Genomic DNA, 18,764 nt, shown 5'->3' on the forward strand with positions numbered 1-18,764 from the left:
CTTATTTGAGGGTGAACTGGTAGACTAAAGATAAGAGGAGACTTTTCGATTGAATTGTTTGCCTAGAGCTAGACTCAAGAGAGGGTGTAAAGAGCTTAAGTGTGGGGGTGCCTATATCCCTTCAATCTTTAGTGGAGTGTCTTTGTCTTGGAATCTATCTTTTTACTCTTACTACTACCAGAATAATTAGAAGTGCAGTTAAGAATTTTGTGTGTATATTCTCTGCAAACACTCATGAGACACAACTCGTCCACTAGGGTAACCTAGGGGTTTAAAGGCTTGTGCACATGCTAAGTGCAACCGTTATTCCTACGAAAGTGAGTTAGGTTTTTCTTTATTTATTTCCCGTATTGCATTTATTGTTTCGTTTTGCTCGAGGACTAGCAAACACTCAAGTGTGGGGGTATTTGATAAGCATGCATTTACCATTATTTATTTGATTTAATTCCCCATACTTATTTAATTGAAGAGAGCTAATTTAGTATTTTTGTGTATTTTTCAGGAATAAGGTGATTTTGGATATTAGAGATAATATGGAGTAAAGTTGGCAAATATATTAGATATTGGTGGATTTTAAATCATGGCATTCAATTTGCTGCCCAAGAAATCATGAAAAGTGAGATCTTAGTCAAATTGGAAACAGGTGGAGGTCTAAGGAACAAAATTGGTAATAAATCTAAAATCGGGTAAACAGACCTACCTTCAGTATTTTGGGCATATCTCTCTCCTATGAGTTTGGATTTCGGTGATTCAAGATGCTATGGAACGATATTGAAAATATCTACAACTTTCTAGTTTTGAGTTTTTCTAAATTCCGAACGAATAAAGGTAAAATAGACGGGTAAAAAGAGGGCATTAATTGTGTGCGGGAGACATAAAAGAGAAGCCAGCCACAGAGAAGAAAGGAAGACGGCGAATGCGGCTCTCATCTCTTTCATTGCTGAAGAAGAAGACCACATCTCTCTCTCTTTCTCCCTATGTTTCATCTTTATTTTTCTTATGAACTTTGTGATAATGAGTAGCTAGTTCATTTTCTTTGGGATGTAGATGAGCCATGCTTATTTCATTAATTTAATTATTCTATATCTTCTAGTTGATTGTGTTTGAATATGGCCAAAGATGTTCTATAGCTCAGCAAACTAAGCGTGCCAAGCTTCCGTGAAGGACGATAGTCTCGCGAAGATAGGGCATATCTAGGAAGCCATCCCTAACTTACTTTGAAGTGTAGAGTTATATCGGTTAGGGAAAAGCATTGGGAATTTGAAATCCCAAAGATCTTCACGTATTCATATATAGTTAACGTTTTTGCATTAATTAGTAGATTTAGTTTAAATTTAGTTTTGTTGAATTCAATCTTAGTGACTTAGCCTTTTAGTTCCCCATAGTTCGACCCCGTACTTTCTGCTTGCTAGATTAGTATAGGATTTTATTTTTGATTGGTGATGCGTCCAAAATCTGCTCAGCCCTTGGATCTCCACGTGATGTCCTGCAAAACGAAAACGTCAGATGTGGCCCGACCGCTGGGGTCGGGAGTCCACCTCCGAAGGCTAAGTCAGTTGATGAACTTAATCACAAACGGCTCTGCTAGAAGCACAGAGCTAATGAATGAAGAAACGGGAAAGGTGATCTAGATAGCAGGACGCTGATAGTTTAGGTCTATCAGTATGTATCTGAACCTGGGTTTCAGATAGTATTCTCCTTGATCGATTGATCCGTCCCTCACCTTGTATAGTAGTGAGGTTTATATAGAGTGTACCTTCGAATCTCCTTCGTTGGATGTACTCGAGCCTTCTTCGGGTAGTCGTTGGATCTCATTAGTAAGATCCGTTGAGCGATAGACTTCTAATAGTTTGGGCTAGTAGAGGACTCCTGAGATAACCGTTAGGTTATGCGATAGTTATCCCTTTGATGATGATTATCCGCAGCCGTCAGTTTGAGTCTGCTATCATCAGGGTGATTACCCTAATCCATAAGTAAGATTAGGACACGCTATTAGCCGAATAATCTTTCTTCTTCAGCAAGCCATCTTCTGGATCCGGTTCGTTGGGGAGCGATTCGGTTTTCTCCGTCTCGACCGGGGTCGGGGGTCGGACCAGGTATGAACCCGGTCTGATCATAAACTCTCCATATCACGAGCCCCCCAGACCAAGCGTTCGGTCGATCCCGAGGGCTTGGTTTTTAACTGGGTTCGTCGTCAGGTGATGATCTCTGCGTGCTTCATTAAATGTCATATCACATTTAATGCGGTGGTCACTTTTCCTCGAGCATTGTGAGTGTAAGGCCACATGTCTTTGTTGCAGTTTATCTATCGTGGATCACGTCATCCAAGCGACGGTTTCCGAACGCCTATTTCGGATTCGTGAGTTCAAACTTTCAAAACGTCTTTGAATCTTGATCGTCAATTTTGAATCAATCTCGATCGTTCAGATTCCCGAACACTCGTGCGGGAGTTTTAAAAGCGGTTCGTTGTCTTCGTAGGTTTCATTCTTCCTGTCTGGAATTTGAACCTTTGTCGTCTGCTTCGCGCCTTCCTGCTCTCAAGCTTCCGTCTCACTGAATCAATAAGTTTACTGATCTTTTCTTTTTGTAGTTTACTGAAACGAGTAATGGCGGACAATAGGGCTTCTTTAGTACCCCATGTTGGTGATAGCAGTGATGCTTTTGCTTCTCCTGCTCCCGAACAGTCGGATAGTGATAACAAAACCCTAACCGTCCTCTCCGCGGGGAGTTCGCTGAAGTTTCTCAAAAAGGTTTTGAAAGAAAAACCGAAACTTCTCCTGTCCTTGTCGAGTCTGGATCTTCCAAGATCGTTGATTCCTCTAGGCAACCTCAAACCTCCGGGTCCAATGGTGGGCCTGGCTCTGTTCCCTCCATTTATAATGGAGAAACTCTTCTTTCCGCTGTCCAAGATTTTGACCTTCCTTCCTCATATCAGGTTAGGGCTCCCCACCCTGATGAGAGGGTTGATTCATCCCTTCCGGGTGAATTTTCTCTGTACATAGATACACTGGAAAGCGGGGTTCGCTTTCCCTTTTTTAATCCTTTATTTTCCGCAGTTTTGAATCACTGGAACATTTGTCCCGGAATGCTCCTCCCCAATAGCTGGCGTCTCATCGTCGGCTTCTTGGGCTTGTGTTTTGAGCTTGGCATCACGCCATCTCTTTCTCTTTTTGTACATTTTCATGTTCTTTCTATCTCCCATCCTCCCGGATGGGTCTTTCTTTCCAAACGCAATAGGGCTGAACTTGATTGGAGGGGCAGCATCCTTGCCAAAGGAACTTGCCCTTCTAACCACAAAAGATGGCGCGAACGATATTTTTTTTGTCGAGCGCCTCCATCAGATCTTAACTTCCCGACCACCTGGAGGAGGTTTACTTCTTCGTCCGAAAGTAACCGGGGCCTTCCCTTATCCAAAGAAGACGAGGCGGCCATCAGGAAGATCAAATCCATTCCGTGGTATCAAGAGATACATGGATATGAAATGGAGTATAACTCCATCCTTCAGTACTGGGGCTTGGCTCATTGTGAGCTTCTAACCATCATCCTTTGATTTGACTGAAGTGATATGTCTTGAATTCTGATTATTGTCCTTCTTCTTTGCGGTGCCTCCCGAACGAACCACCGAAAGCCTCACGGGTGAAGGCCGCTAGAGCCGTTGTGACAGCTGAGCAACGATCGCCCGTGGTCTTGACTGTAGATCAAGAGGCTTCTCTTCCCTCTCCCGACCCCTCTTACAGGGGTATCAGGAATATCAGGCCTGTAGCTGATGCTTCGGGTAAAGGGAAGAAACCAATGGTGGAGAGGGCCACCGTCTCCTCCTCCGTCCGAACCAAGAGGAGGCATGACACAATTGATGCTCCCTCCAACAAAAAATCCAAAGCTTCGACGGATGGTGAGGAAGTCTTCCTCCCCCAGTGGACCCTGAAGATGACCGACAGGGTCACTCGGGATCCCGAGAAAGCTGCAGAGTGGAGCTCTCTCAGTCTTGCTCCTTCTGATCGCCAGGAGTTTGAAGCCCTGGATGACACCTCCCTTGTGAGTCAATCTACAAGGTAACGGTCTTCTTGCTTATTTATGTTTTCATAATTTCTTATGACTTCTTCTGATATCTTCCATCTTCCCAGGAATGCTGTGTTGAGCTTTTATCAACACATGGAAGCATTGAGCCGTGTTGGTCGCACCAGCTCCTTGCTGCAAACTTGTGAAGAGAAATTGGCCAAGGCCAATTCTGAAATAGACCAGCTGACTGCAGCTACTGTAGAGCTGCAGAAAAAGCATGAGGAAGAAGTGACCTCCCTCAAGGAAGCCCTTGAAGCTTCAAGAATTCGTGTCTCTGCTGCCGAGCGCGAGGCCAAGAAGCAAAAGGCAGCTGCCACGTTGTTTGGTGACAGCCTTGAAATTAAGAGTAGGGATCTCGAAGAACATCTGAAGTTGGCAATCCCTAGCAAGCCTGAGCATATAAAGCCAAACCTTCGGAAGGAGTGCATCCGGAAATACCTGGACAGCGTACCTTTCTCCGAAGTGCTAGGTTTCTACAACATTCAGGCTTATCGCATGGGGCAGAACGACGTTTGGGAGCAGATCCTTGGAACGATCCCTGACTTCGACACTGCTCCTTTTTGTGAGGTATGCCACCCGGAGGTCTTCGGGAAAGTTGGTATGGATCTCCCAGACTGGGCCCAGGGAGTAGATGATCCTTTTCCAGCTGACCCTCAGTATGAGGCATATCTAGATGACGAGCCAGCACTTCCAGAGGAGAAATCACAAGCCGAGTCTCAAGTTGTTGCTGTAGAGGATTCAGCCGATGACATTCTTGAGGAAGGCTCTTCTCAGGATCCTGAGAAAAGTCATCCCGACCAGGGTCCCTCGGGCAACAATGAAGAAAAGGCTTAGGGTGTCGTGCCTTTGTAAAGATGTACCCTCATTTTAATGAATAGACATTTCTTTACTCATGTTGGCCTCAAAATTTCCCCATCTCTTGCCGAAGTATTGCCTTGAAAATCAAAGTATTAATGATAAAACTTATCACTTAACTCTTCATTCTTCGCCGAATAATGGTCTTGTAGAAATGTTGTGAAGATGCGTTTCGGGAAGATGCGTTAATCTTCCCCACCACTTCATTTATTGCAAAGTCCGCACGTTTCCCTTCTGCGAAGTTCAAACGTTTTCCTGCTTTTGTGTACCATTCACTGTTTCCAATGAATCGGAAATACCTCCATTATTTTAATGGCAGTGCGACGATTGGAGGTTTCTCTGCACCAGGTGCTCGCTTCCACATGTTCCCATGTGGCATCCCTTCGACCGTTGATCTTGCTTTTTACGGATTTCGAAGCGTCGTTTCGATCTGGGTCGTCGGTTGTCCTTAGCCTTCAACTGTCGTCTTATACCTGAGGCTATTTAAAGCCTTCGTGGGTACTCTCCATCTATCCTGACTTCTGCAAGATAGATTTGCTAAAGTGCCAAAGCAACCTTTCGTCCTTCGGCCTGCCTCCGTATTCCTCGTACTTCGACGACAGCTCTATCCATTTCTGAACAAGTGAGTTTTTTGATTTCTCATCTCTTTCCCTTCTTCCCCCCAAAGTAAACTGCACAGTAGTTATACTTGGGGTTTAGTTTGTTGGTCTGTCAGATGCTTTAGAACTAGGGTTTCCCCATTGTTGCTGTCGTTTATTTCTCAGATCGATACGGCTGTTCTCTTTTTTTTTTTTTGTATAGTGGCTCCCAAGATCAACCCAGACTTTATCAGAGCAAAATCTCGCAAGAATAGCGTTCCGTAGGTGGTGATTGGGGCCAGTGCGGTGGTTTCATCCAGTGAATCCTCCAAGCGTAAGGCGACTGCTGGCGGTGAATCTTCAAGTCAGATTCCTGCAGCTTCTGTTGATGCCGTCCCTCGTGCCTCCTTTGCCCGAAGTGACCGCTCGTCTTTCCCGGAAGATCTTGATCACTCCGTTGCCGATGGTCCCGGCGGCAATCCTGCTGGTGAGCCTGTTGGTGCACCCCCGAAGGAGACTCTTCGGGCATCTGAGGCAATTATGTTGGCGTTTGATGAAGGTGCAGCCCCAGCAGGTGCTGCTCCTATTTCTAACTCCAGTGCTTGTTTGGCATCCTCCTCCTCTCCTTCTGAGTTGGAGGATTTTTCTACCAGGAAGCGCCGTTGGATGACAAGTGATGAAGCTCATCCTTCTCTTGGTGTAGTTCGTCCTTCTCATCCTTCGCCTGAATTATTGTCAAACGAGTTTGACAGAGCGTTGGAATGGTGTACTGCTGCTCGAATGACTTCCGAGAGCGCAGCTTCTTTCCAAACTTCCAGATGAAGTCTTTACGAAGTCACTGGTGATGTAAGTCTTTCTTCATTATCCTCCGATTTTGAAAAATTACTTTTCCCGCTCCTCGTTAACTCGAAAGTTGTTTGCAGGAGTCTTGTTGGTAACTTCCACAACCAAGTGGAAGCGGTTACTAGACTCAGAGGTTGAGCAATGAAGTTTCTAGGCTTCAGGGAATCTCTGAAGCTAAAGATGTTGAGATTGCTCGCCTTCGGAATCTAGCTTGGGAGGTGGCAGGAGAAAAGAATTCGATGATTGGTCGTCTTCGGTCAGATTTGGATGATGCCAGGGAGAAGATCCGGCGACTTGAACAGACAGTTGGAAAGTCGGGAGCTAAAGGATCCGAAACATTACCCGAAAGGCAAGCCGTCGTTCCTTTGCCCGAATCCCTTCCAACTGATGTTCGCAGAGCCTGCGTCTTCAAGTATTTACACAGTAAGCCTTTTGTTGATATGCTGAATGCTTATAACTTGCAGGTGTACCGGGATGGTGAGAACGAAGTATGGGAATCAATATTAAGGAAAGATCCTCATTTTGATACGACTCCCTACAGTGCTGTTTGCCATCCTGAAGTATTTACCAACCTGGGTATTCCTCCTCCCGACTGGACCAAGGATAAGATTGATCCTCCACCTTCCGATCCAGATATTATGCAATATCTGGAAGATTCTCCTGTTTATTCTCCGCTGGAAGAAGTCAATTATGACGAGCTTGTGCCGAATACGAGTTTGGTCGAGGACCATTCTTCTCCTGGACAAGCTGGGCAAAGAGTATGAAATTGCAGAGGATTTTCTGAATATTGAAATATTTTTGTAATCCTCATTTCTTCTCTTCTTTTCCTTGACTCCTCACCAATGGTTGACTCATATGTTTGTTCTAGCAAAGTCGCGTCGATCTTGTATAACTTGTTAACAACACTTGTAATGACTTTCTTCTTTGATCGAGAGATTGTATCCAGCTCTTGTAATTGTTTTGATACTGGCCTCTTTGGATCTTCTGAAGAAATAAGAAATTACTTTATCTTGAACTTTGCTAGCCACTTGAATCGCCGTTGCATTAGGTCTTAGTTGTCTGAAACAATGCCTACACTTAAGGATTTCCGGAGAAATACAATAAGTCTGAGAAGGAACTCACTCGGGTTTTAAACCGATGCCTTATACTTAAGGATTTCCGGAGAAATACAATAAGTTTGAGAAGGAACTCACTCGGGTTTTAAACCGATGCCTTATACTTAAGGATTTCCGGAGAAATACAATAAGTCTGAGAAGGAACTCACTTGGGTTTTAAACCGATGCCTTATACTTAAGGATAATTCAAAAATTCAATAAGTCTCGAAGGAACTCACTCGGGTATTAAACAGACGCCTTGCAAAAGGAACTCACTCGGATTTTCATCCGATGCCTCGACTTAAGAAAGTTCGAAAGATTTTCCATAAGTGTTGAAGTGTTGAAGGACCCACACGAATTTTCATCCGATGCCTTATAGTTGGATCCTGTTCTTGAATGTGGTGTATGATGCTCCCCAATCAAAAGATAGTTTGTTGAAAACCAAAAATTGCATTGATTGAGTTGAAAATGATTACATCGCGAACAAAATTGAAATCATCTTCAAGGATAAAACTTTTTGAGATGCCTAGCATTCCACGAATGATCCAATTCTTTCTGGGAATCAATGTTCTTCAGCTTGTAAGCTCCTGAACCGACCGGTTTCACAACCATATAAGGTCCTTCCCAGGAAGGGTCCAACTTTCTTTGGTGACGCGGGTCGGAAGCTAGGGTGTTTCTCAACACCAAATCTCCGGCTAAGTACCGACGATTCTTCACTCGAGTATTATAATGAGACGCTATCCTTCTTTGATAATGTTGAGTTCTTGCTATTGCCTTTGCCCGAACTTCGTCCAACAAATCAAGACTATCAAGCAGTCCTTGTTCATTTGCTTTTTCCTCGAACTCAAGATCCCGTAACGTCCCCGCCATTATCTCCACAGGTGCCAATGCTTCGGATCCATATGCCAATCTGAATGGAGTTTCTCCTGTAGGTGTTCGAACCGTAGTTCTATAAGCCCACAGTACATTATATAGTTCTTCGACCCAAGAAGCTTTGTCAGCTTCGAGTCTTCTCTTTATTCCTTCCAAGTAGCGTTCGGTTAGTAACCTCTACCTGGCCATTGCTTTGGGGGTATGCCACCGAGGACATACGATGCTCGATCATATATGTTCCACAGAATTGCTCAAATTGTGGACAATCGAACCGAGTACCATGGTCAGTGACAATTATCTTTGGAATCCCAAAGCGATATATGATTGATTCAAGCACAAATTTCTCCACTTTTTCTCAGTAATTGTCGCCGAGTGCACCGGCTTCTACCCATTTTGTGAAGTAATCAATTGCTACTATCGATATTCCCGTCCGCCCGATGCCTTGGTGAATTTGCCCATGATATCAATTCCCCACATTGCAAAGGGAATGGGATTTAGAATTGAAGTCATAATCTCCGCCGGGCGCCTCGATCTTGTAGCATGAATTTGACAGATTTACTACATCGACGAACGTAGTCCATAGCAGCTTCTTGGATCTTAGGCCAATATAACCCCGAGTCTTAGAATTTTGTGGGCCAGGGCTCTGCCACCCATGTGAGCGCCACAAATTCCTTCATGAACCTCAGCCAAAGCTGAGTTTGCTCCTTCGGAGCCTATACATCTCATAAGGGGTCCAGCATAAGATCTTTTATATAGTCTCCCATTCTGAATGACAAATCTAGCTGATCGAATCTTGATCAACCTTGCTTCTACCGGATCCTCGGGTAACTTGTCATCTCTTAGATATTCAATTATCGGATCCATCCAAAGAACGTTCGCTTCAATATAAGAAATTTCTTTCTCATGATAACTTGGAAAAGTTACCTCTTCAATGTAGACCGAAGGGTCTAGATTCTTTTCCTTGGCATTGGCTAGTCGGGATAGCTCATCCGCCACTGAATTTTCATTCCTCGAAATCGAGATATCTTCAAATTCGGAATTGGTTCTGAAATGCCCGCACTATCTCCCGATATTTTTGCAAGCGTGGTTCCTTAATGCCATACTCCCCCTGGACTTGGTTGACTATAAGCTGAGAGTCACTATAAATAGTAACATTTACAATAGCTAATGCCTTTGACAACCGAAGTCCAGCTATCAGGGCCTCGTACTCCTTTCGTTATTACTTGCATCAAATGCAAATCTCAAAGCATATCGAATAATGAATCCTGACGGACTTTTTAATAGAATTCCAGCGCCTGCTCCATCTTTATTACTCGAACCATCGACATATACCTCCCAAGTGGTTGATATAATGGGATCCTCAATGGTGGGTTCCACTGGTGCAGTAGTTTCTACTACAAAGTCGGCTAATGCCTGAGCCTTGATTGCAGTCCTGGGCTTAAAGCTCACTTGGAACTCGCTTAGCTCAGCCGACCAGGATACCATCCTTCCAGACAAATCAGGTTTGTTAAGAACTTTACTAAGAGGAAAAGTTGTAAATACCTCAATTGGATGAGCCTGAAAATATGGCCTTAGCTTCCTCGGCGGCCATCATGAGAGCCAGAGCACTGCTTCTCAATCTGCGAATATCTCGTCTCCGCATCCGAAGCAACACGTGGCTTACATAGTAAATCAGCCACTGGTCTTCTTATCTTTCTCCCGAACAAGTACTTGCCGACCGCGGAAAGGGATGTCGCTAGATATAGCTGTAATATTTCCCCCTTCTCACGGCACCGGACAGGATCGGTGGTTGTCCAAGTGCTTCTTTTAATTCCTCAAAAGCTTTCTGGCACTCTTTAGTCCATTTTGCTTCCTTACTGCCCTTCAGGTCTTTAAGTGCCTTGAAGAAAGGCAAACATTTCTCTCCAGACTTGGAGATAAATCGATTTAAGGCAGCAACTCTCCCGTCACAACATTGTACATCCCGAACGGTTTTGGGAGCCTCCATATCAATCGAGCTTGTATTTTAGCAGGATTTGCCTCAATTCCCCTCTGTGATACCATGAAACCCAAGAATTTGCCCGAGGAGACTCCAAAGGCACATTTTTCGGGGTTCAACTTCATTTGATGTTTCCTCGATCTGAGAAAACCTCGATCAAATCTGCAATGTGATTTGCTTTTGTAAAGCTTTTCACCAGCATGTCGTCAACGTATGCTTCAACGTTCTTTCCTATCAGCTCTTTGAAAATCTTGTTGACGGCCCTCTGATATGTTGCTCCTGCATTCTTCAGGCCAAAAGGCATGACCTTGTAATAATAGCTTTCACGATCAGTCATAAAAGCCGTATACTTCTCATCTTCCTTATTCATAAGGTCCGATTATACCCCGAGTAGGCATCCATGAAACTTAAAGTTTCATACCTCCTGATAGCATCTATCAAGAGGTCAATCCGAGGCAACGGGTAGCAATCTTTTGGGCAAGCTTTGTTTAGATCCGTGTAGTCTGTACACATCCTCTACTTCCCATTCGCTTTTTTCACCATCACCACGTTGGCCAACCAAGTTGGGCACTCGATTGGTTCTATGAAACCAGAATTTTTAAGTTTTTCAACTTCGTTCTGAACGGCTTCATACTTTTCAATAGAGAAATTTCTTCTTTTACGTATCACCTGGTTTCGCCTTAGGGTCTATCCGAGTTTGTGCTCTGCAATGGCCCGATCGATCCCCGGCATGTCCTCACCGGACCATGCGAATACATCCTTATTCTGTTGAAGAAATAACTTCAATTCATCTTTAAACTCTTCCAGCTGCTTCGGACCCGACATAAGTAATCTTTTTCGCATCCTCGGTACACGGCTGGATTTGCTCCGCTTTCTCCACCGGTTCGGGCCTTTGCATCTCCGTCTCTTCCCGATCATCTCGAACTTCTATGGGGAGGGCAGATAACCTTCTTCGGACCCTCCTTGTCTTTTAAATAGGCAACATAACACCTGCCGAGAGATCTTACTGGTTAGAGGAGACTTGACCGATTCCCATATCGATCGGGAATTTTATCTTCGGGTGCTTTGTCGAAACAATAGCACCTATTTTGGATAAAGATGGTCGCCCAAGAATCATATTATAGGCTGGTAGTTCTCGAACCACCGAGAAAATTGATTCGGACAGTTGTTTCTTTGGGAAAACTTCCAATGGAAAGATCCAACTGAAACCGATCCTTCCGCTCTCTGCAGATGACCCCTGCAAAGCCATATAGGTGTGTTGATGAAGGTTTCATCAAATCTTGATCCACCTTCAATTTTTGATACACTTCGTAAGAAATTAGGTCAGCTGCTGACCACTGTATCAATCAATACTCTATGCACTTCCCGCCGTGCAATCTTTACCTTGATGACTATAGCATCATCATGAGGTAAACAAACATCTCTCTCGTCTTCTTCGCTAAAGGTGATAGAATCTTCACCATTCAGCTTCTTCCGCTTCTGCGCCTCTCCGGCTCCAACAAATTTGGATTTGGTTTTTAAACTACGGAATGATTCGGGCTCTGGACCCCCGAAGATGGTAAGGATCGGTGACCGAGTAGCAGCTTCAATCACCTCCTTGCCTTTTTTGGACTTCGGGGCCTCCCTTGATCATTCTGAACTAACCGAACGATTCCTTTTAGGGGCAGCCGCACGTGGCCCGCGTGGTTCCTCCCTTCTCCTGCTAACAAAACTGGACAGATGTCCCCGAGATATCAATCTCTCAATATCCGCCTTCGTGATGACGACGATCATTAGTGTAATGACCATAGTCCTTGTGGAATCGGCAATACTTTTCCCGATCCTGCTTGCTCTCCCGGGTTTCAAAAGAATTTTAGGCGGCCACTTCAAAATATTTTTTCTTTTGAGGATATTCAAAATATCGGCCCGAGGAGCATTCAATGGAGTGTACTCACTTCTGCCGGGGGATCTTTGGCGCCAAGGTTGGGATCTTCCAACTCGATCACGAACATTCTTCTTTGGCTTCTGCTTCTGCTCAGGAGCCTTTTGTTCCTTATTGGAGACTTTATTATCTCCTTGGCGCGCATCTAAAATCTCCATGACTTCAGCCTGCTTCGGCATCTCTGTACCAACTCAGGCATAAGTCGTGGGTATATCCTGTAGTAATAACTCCAGGAGCTTCCGATTTGTGAGTCCTGTGAATAGAGCGGTTTTGGCTACCTGTTCATCCAAGTTTTCTATCTCCATCGTTACTTTGTTGAATCTTTTCGAAACTCTCTGATCGATTCGCTCTTTCCCTGTTTGACAGTAAACAAGGTTTCTTCCGTTTTCTTGACCCGTATCCCACTCTGGAATCGCCCAATGAATTGGCGTGCCAATTCATCAAAGTTTACGATCCTTCCCGAGGGGAGGTTAGAAAACCACTTTTGTGCCGCTCCGAGTTAGAGATGATCCGAAAACCAGCATAAAATTTCATCGAATTACCCGAAACCGCCATGGTCCGTTGGTAATAGCCAATGTGAGCTGTTGGATCTCCGGAGCCATCGAATGTTGAGAAGGTAGGCAAACGGAAGTTATGGGGAAACCGATATCCCGCGATTGGCTCAGCAAAAGGAGTCTTCCGAATGACCGAGTAAATATCCTCGATTATTCTTCCCTTAGCCAATTGCCCTAACTTCTCATTGATGTTGGCCAATTCTTGACCAATCTGGGTCGGGTGATCTTCAGCAATACGATCACGACCTCGATTAACACGATCATCACGTGCTACTCGATCATCACGAACAGCCCGTCCTTCACGAACGTTTCTCTCGTCACGAACTGCTCGATCATCACGAACGGTTCTTCTGACAGTGGGTGAGTGAGTTCTTACCCCAGAATCCAACCTTGTATTTGAATCGGTTGTACTCTCTTGCGGTCTATCGAACCGATCGCCTCGCCTTGGTTGATCATCAATCCTCCGAAGTCCTCGGTCTCCTTCACAGAAATTCTGATCGACATTCCGGTCTTCAGCCATTCTTTGGTCACGTGGCAATGCACGTCTCCCTGAGTCGTGTTGATCAGGTTCTTGTGGTAAAACCACTCGTCTGGTGAGCAAGCGGAGTGCTTGGCTCACCTCCAAGAGTTGAATCTTTACCTGATCCAATTGATCTTGGATTGTATCAGGAGGAAGATTACGTCCTCCACTGGCCTTTATCCACTTCGATAGGATTTTGGCTTTCTGGGGAATATCTGGATTATTCACCCCGGTATCCCGAACACCGGAATTGCGTTGTGCGGCGGCTGCTGATCTAGTCACCATGGCTTTTTCAAGTCTTTCCCACAGACGGCGCCAAATGATGCGTCCAAAATCTGCTCAGCCCTTGGATCTCCACGTGATGTCTGCCAAACGAAAACGTCGGATGTGGCCCGACCGGCTGGGGTCGGGAGTCCACCTCCGAAGGCTAAGTCGATTGATGAACTTAATCACAAACGGCTCTGCTAGAAGCACGAGCTAATGAATGAAGAAACGGGAAAGGTGATCTAGATAGCGGGACGCCGATAGTTTAGGTCTATCGGTATGTATCCGAACCCTGGTCTCGAGATAGTATTCTCCTTGATCGATTGATCCGTCCCTCACCTTGTATAGTAGTGAGGTTTATATAGAGTGTACCTTCGAATCTCCTTCGTTGGATGTACTCGAGCCTTCTTCGGGTAGTCGTTGGATCTCATTAGTAAGATCCGTTGAGCGATAGACTTCTACTAGTTTGGGCTAGTAGAGGACTCCTGAGATAACCGTTAGGTTATGCGATAGTTATCCCTTTGATGATGATTATCCGCAGCCGTCAGTTTGAGTCTGCTATCATCAGGGTGATTACCCTAATCCATAAGTAAGATTAGGGCACGCTATCAGCCGAATAATCTTTCTTCTTCAGCAAGCCATCTTACGGATCTCCGCTTTCGTGGGGGGGCGGCCGCCTTCTCTCCCTCTCCCCCGGGGGGGGGGGGGCCCCCGGATGAACCCGGTCTGATCATAAACTCTCCATATCAATTGGTTAGCGACACGATCACCCCCCCCCCCCAAAAAAAAGAAAGAAAAAGAAGTGTTACTTCCAACAATAAAGTTGGTACTATTAGACCTAATGTCCAACATATCGAGTGAAATCTACAAATTTTAATTGATTAAATTATCTATGAGTGTGAAATGTGTCGGATGATCATAGTTGTAGCCTCAAGGTCAAAGCATCGAAACAGTCTCTTAGCAAAAATTATCGGGAGTAAACTGTATAAAAAAATTACCCTCCCAAACTTTGCATGTATGCAAACCTTTGACACCGATTCACCCTTCTAATAAGCCTTAACCTTGTTACTTGGAACCATATTTTTTTATTTTTATTTTTATTTTTTTTGGGTGGGGGAATCATGTTTTCTATGAAAAGAAATTAGGGAAAAGCTTATTGGAGGTAGGTGGATTAGTATTCTTTCTTATTTTTTCATTAAATTAAAATAACTCCCTCATTAACTTTTTCTTCAAATTTTCCTTTAGGGTCTCTAATGTTTAATATAGTGCATTTACATCCAAATATTTGGAAGTGATCAACCCTAGGAACTTTGTTGTGATAGAGTTCATATGTTGTTTTGTTTAGGAATTTTCTAATTAAGACATGATTCAAGACATAACAAGCGATGCTTGTGGTTTCCGCCCAAAGATACTTAGGCATTGAGAATTCACTAATCATGGTTCTAGCCATTTCTTGGAGTGATCTATTTTTTCTTTTTACTACTCCATTTGATTGGGGAGTTCTAGGAGCGGAGAAGTTATGAGTAATGCCTTCTTTATCACAAAATTCTCCGAAGTAGTTGTTGTTGTCAAATTCCTTTCCATGGTCACTTTGGATGGTGGTTATGAGGTATCCTTTATGATTTTGAATTTTTTTTAACAAGAATAATGAATTCCTCAAAGGCATCATCTTTATGCTTTAGAAATAATGTCCATGTATACCTTGAGTAATCATCAACAATGACAAAGGTATAGTATTTGCCACCAAGACTAGCTGTGGAAATAGGTCCAAATAAGTCTATATGCAAAAGTTCTAATGGTCTACTAGTAAAGAATATGTTCTTGGACTTATGAGACATTCTATTTTTTTTTTCCCTTTTGGCATGCATCACAAAAATAGTTTTTATCAAACTTTATTTTTGGAAGATTTCTAATTAGATTCTTGATGCAATGGTTTCAATTTGCTTCATATTTATGTGACATAGTTTTCTATGTCAAATTAGAGTTTCTTCATAAGACATAAGACAAGTCATATTAAGAGACGATTCATTGAACACACAAGTACAAATGTTGTCTCTCCTAATACCTTTAATGATTAACTTTTCATTCACATCTTTCACATAGCAACAAGAAAAATCAAATGTGACTTTATAGCCTATGCTACATAATTGACTTACACTAAGCAAATTATATGATAGTTTATCAGCTAGATATACATTTGAGATAGAGGTACCTTCAATATTAACCTGACCAATGCCAACTATCTTTGCTATTAACTCTATAGGTGACGCATCCTCCATCAAATGATCTAAGCTTTGTGAAGAGCTTTGGATTTGACGTCATATGCTTGAAACAACCACTATCAATGTGCCATTCACTTCTTTGGGTGTTCATCAAGCAAACCTACATAAAAAGGAAGAGATGTGCATTGGTCCCCACATCTACATGGGTCCAAATTTGTTAGTTCTTATTGGTTCCATGTTGAACCAACTAGGTTGATATCCCTTTGGTCTTTGAAATCTTGGATCACAAATGTCAAATGGCTCTTGGACTTGAGGTTTTTGTCTCCTTGGTCCATTGAAGTTTTGACTTCTTTGCCCATTCATCTTGTTTGTATTTTTAAAGAAGTTTTCACTTCTTCTAGGTCTTTGATGATTTTGCATATGTGGCCTAAATGGAGGTTGAGAGATATGCTCATAGGGTGCAAAGTAGGGATATGACCAATTATAACCAAACATCTTGGCCAAAATTGATGTTGTTGTTGGCTTTGGACATTTTGGTAGTTTTGGGATTTTTGCCACCTATGGTCATAACGGTTTTGGTTTCCATCATTTCTTATTGAATAATCTTGATTATAATGATTTGGTCCTTTTGTTCCTTGGTTATTCTTTGGTCCATTCTTTTGATTTCCATCTTCCCTTTTTCTTTGGGAATAGTAATTTCCCTTTCCAATCTTTCCTTTGGTTGTTTGAGGTTGAGTCTTGTTTCCATCTTGAATGTTTCCTTGAACATTTTTAGGTGTTGGTGAGGGATTCTTATTAGATGTTCATTTTTCAAATCGAACTTCCTTCCCTTTTCTAGGAAGGGAGGTTTCACCATTGAATCCAAGTCCTTCCTTATCTTGTGGACTCTTTTGGGAGGGTTCCTAGAAGATTATCTAGGTTCTTTTGTCAATTTGTGAATTTCACAAGGGCATTGTTTAGGTCAATTTTTCCTTCTTTATTTTCTTAATGTATTCCCGTAAGTCATTTATGGTGTCATTAAGAGAGGACACTTCACCTTTCAAAACCTTGTTTTTCTTTTCAAGTGTCTTACTTAAATCATATAAGGTTTGAAAGCCACTAAGTCTTCCTCATCAATATCATCTATCTCATTTTCATCATGAATAGAGTCAAGACTATCATATAAAGAATTTACCTCATGGTCTTGGTCTTCATCCGATTTGGCCATCAAGGCTAAATTTATTTTTTCTTCATCAGATTCCTCCTTCTCTTCCTCGTCATCACTTGTAGTATAGGTCACTTTGGCTTTATAAGCTTTCTTCTTTCCTATGTTAGGACATTCAGTTTTGAAGTGCCCCGGTTTCCTATACTCAAAGCAAATGACATCTTGAATGTTAGAGGGAGGGGTTCTCCCTTTTAAGAAGTTTTTACCTTTAGATTCTTTTGACCCTTGTCCTTTCAGTGGAAATCTTCATTTTCTTCCCTTAAGAAACTTCTTGAACTTTCTTGTGATAAGTGCAATGTCACTATCGAAGTCACTTTCATCTTCTTCACTTTCATCATCCTTCTTGATGGAGCTTTTAAGAGCGATTGATTTCTTCTTTGGCTCTTTTGAATGAATTCCTTCATATCTCTAATCTTCTTCAAGTTCAGCCTCATGTGCAAGAAAAGATCCCATTAACTCATCAAGTGTTATGTTCTCTACATTCTCCACTTTTTGTATTGCAGTTTTCTTGGGTCTCCATGAAGGTTGAGAGCTCGTAGGATTCTTCTTGTCACATCTTCATTTGCAAAATCCTTGCCAAGACTATGCAACTTATTTACAATGTTAGTGAATCTAGTAAATAGAGAGGTTATATTCTTATCATCTAACATTTTGAAATTTTCATATTGAAGCATGTAGACATCCAAATTCATCTTTTTTATTTGGTTAGTTCCTTCACAGGTAACCACCAATTTATCATATATTTCCTTGGCATTCTTACAAGTGCCACATCTATTATATACCTTTTCACTCAAGGCACATTGTAGAAACATTTTGGCCTTGTAATTTGCTTGGGATTTTACCTTGTCGGTTCCATCCCATTCGGTCCGTGGTTTGGGAATTTTGTTACCATCTTTGTTAAATTTGGTAATCTCATTTGGTCCACATGTTATTATATCTCAAACATCAATATCAATAGTACATACAAAGTCTTCAAATCTAGTTTTCCAATAGGCAAACCTTTCTCCATCAAAGTATGGAGGCCTAGAGGTATTAAGTCCTTCGGGTCTTGAAGAGAATTGGTTGGATGATGATTCCATGATCCTTTACTCTTCTAGAGATTGATTTCAATCTCAATTAGAGCTCCCGCTTTGATACCAATTGTTAATACAACCTAGAGGGGGGTGATTAGATTTTATCTAGTAGATTATCCCAAATTCTTGGTTTAATTGCAATTTCAAAGTATATTGAAGATTTAAATGAAATTTGATACTATTAAGCAATTACAATACAAGAATTTATCGTGGTTCGACTTTAAGTCTACATTTACTCATCTCTTGGCCTCAAGAGAGTATACCACTAATGAATCTCTTTCAATACAATGGATAGATAATCAAACCCTTACACTCTTTGTTCCGGGGCAAGAGAACCCTTTACAATCTTTGTTAATCAAATAGAGCAAGAGCACCCTTTGCAATCTTTGTTAACGGGCAAGAGCACCCAATGCAAATCCTAATCAATCTAGACTAGAATTCAATAATCAATACAAGTATAAGATGTGATGGATATTACTTAACAAGGAGTGTGACACTTTACTCCTTGCTTGAATGTGATGCAATGAATGAAGCTTCAATAAAGACAATGCATCAATGAGAAGTCCCTATAGCCCTCAATAACTCCAAGCTTGACTTTAAGAAGTTTGCTTGATAACTTTGGAATGATCTTCAAAGTTGGATAGAGTTGGTGAGCTAGTAATCAATGCAAGATCACTTGTGTAATGGGTTTTTCACTTGAGAAGGAGTAATAGCTTTGTTGGCAAG

The sequence above is a fragment of the Hakea prostrata genome, chromosome 1, assembly GCF_041222555.1.
Source record: "Hakea prostrata isolate BN-2017 chromosome 1, UWA_Hpros_2, whole genome shotgun sequence".
In the NCBI taxonomy this organism is placed as follows: Eukaryota; Viridiplantae; Streptophyta; class Magnoliopsida; order Proteales; family Proteaceae; genus Hakea; species Hakea prostrata.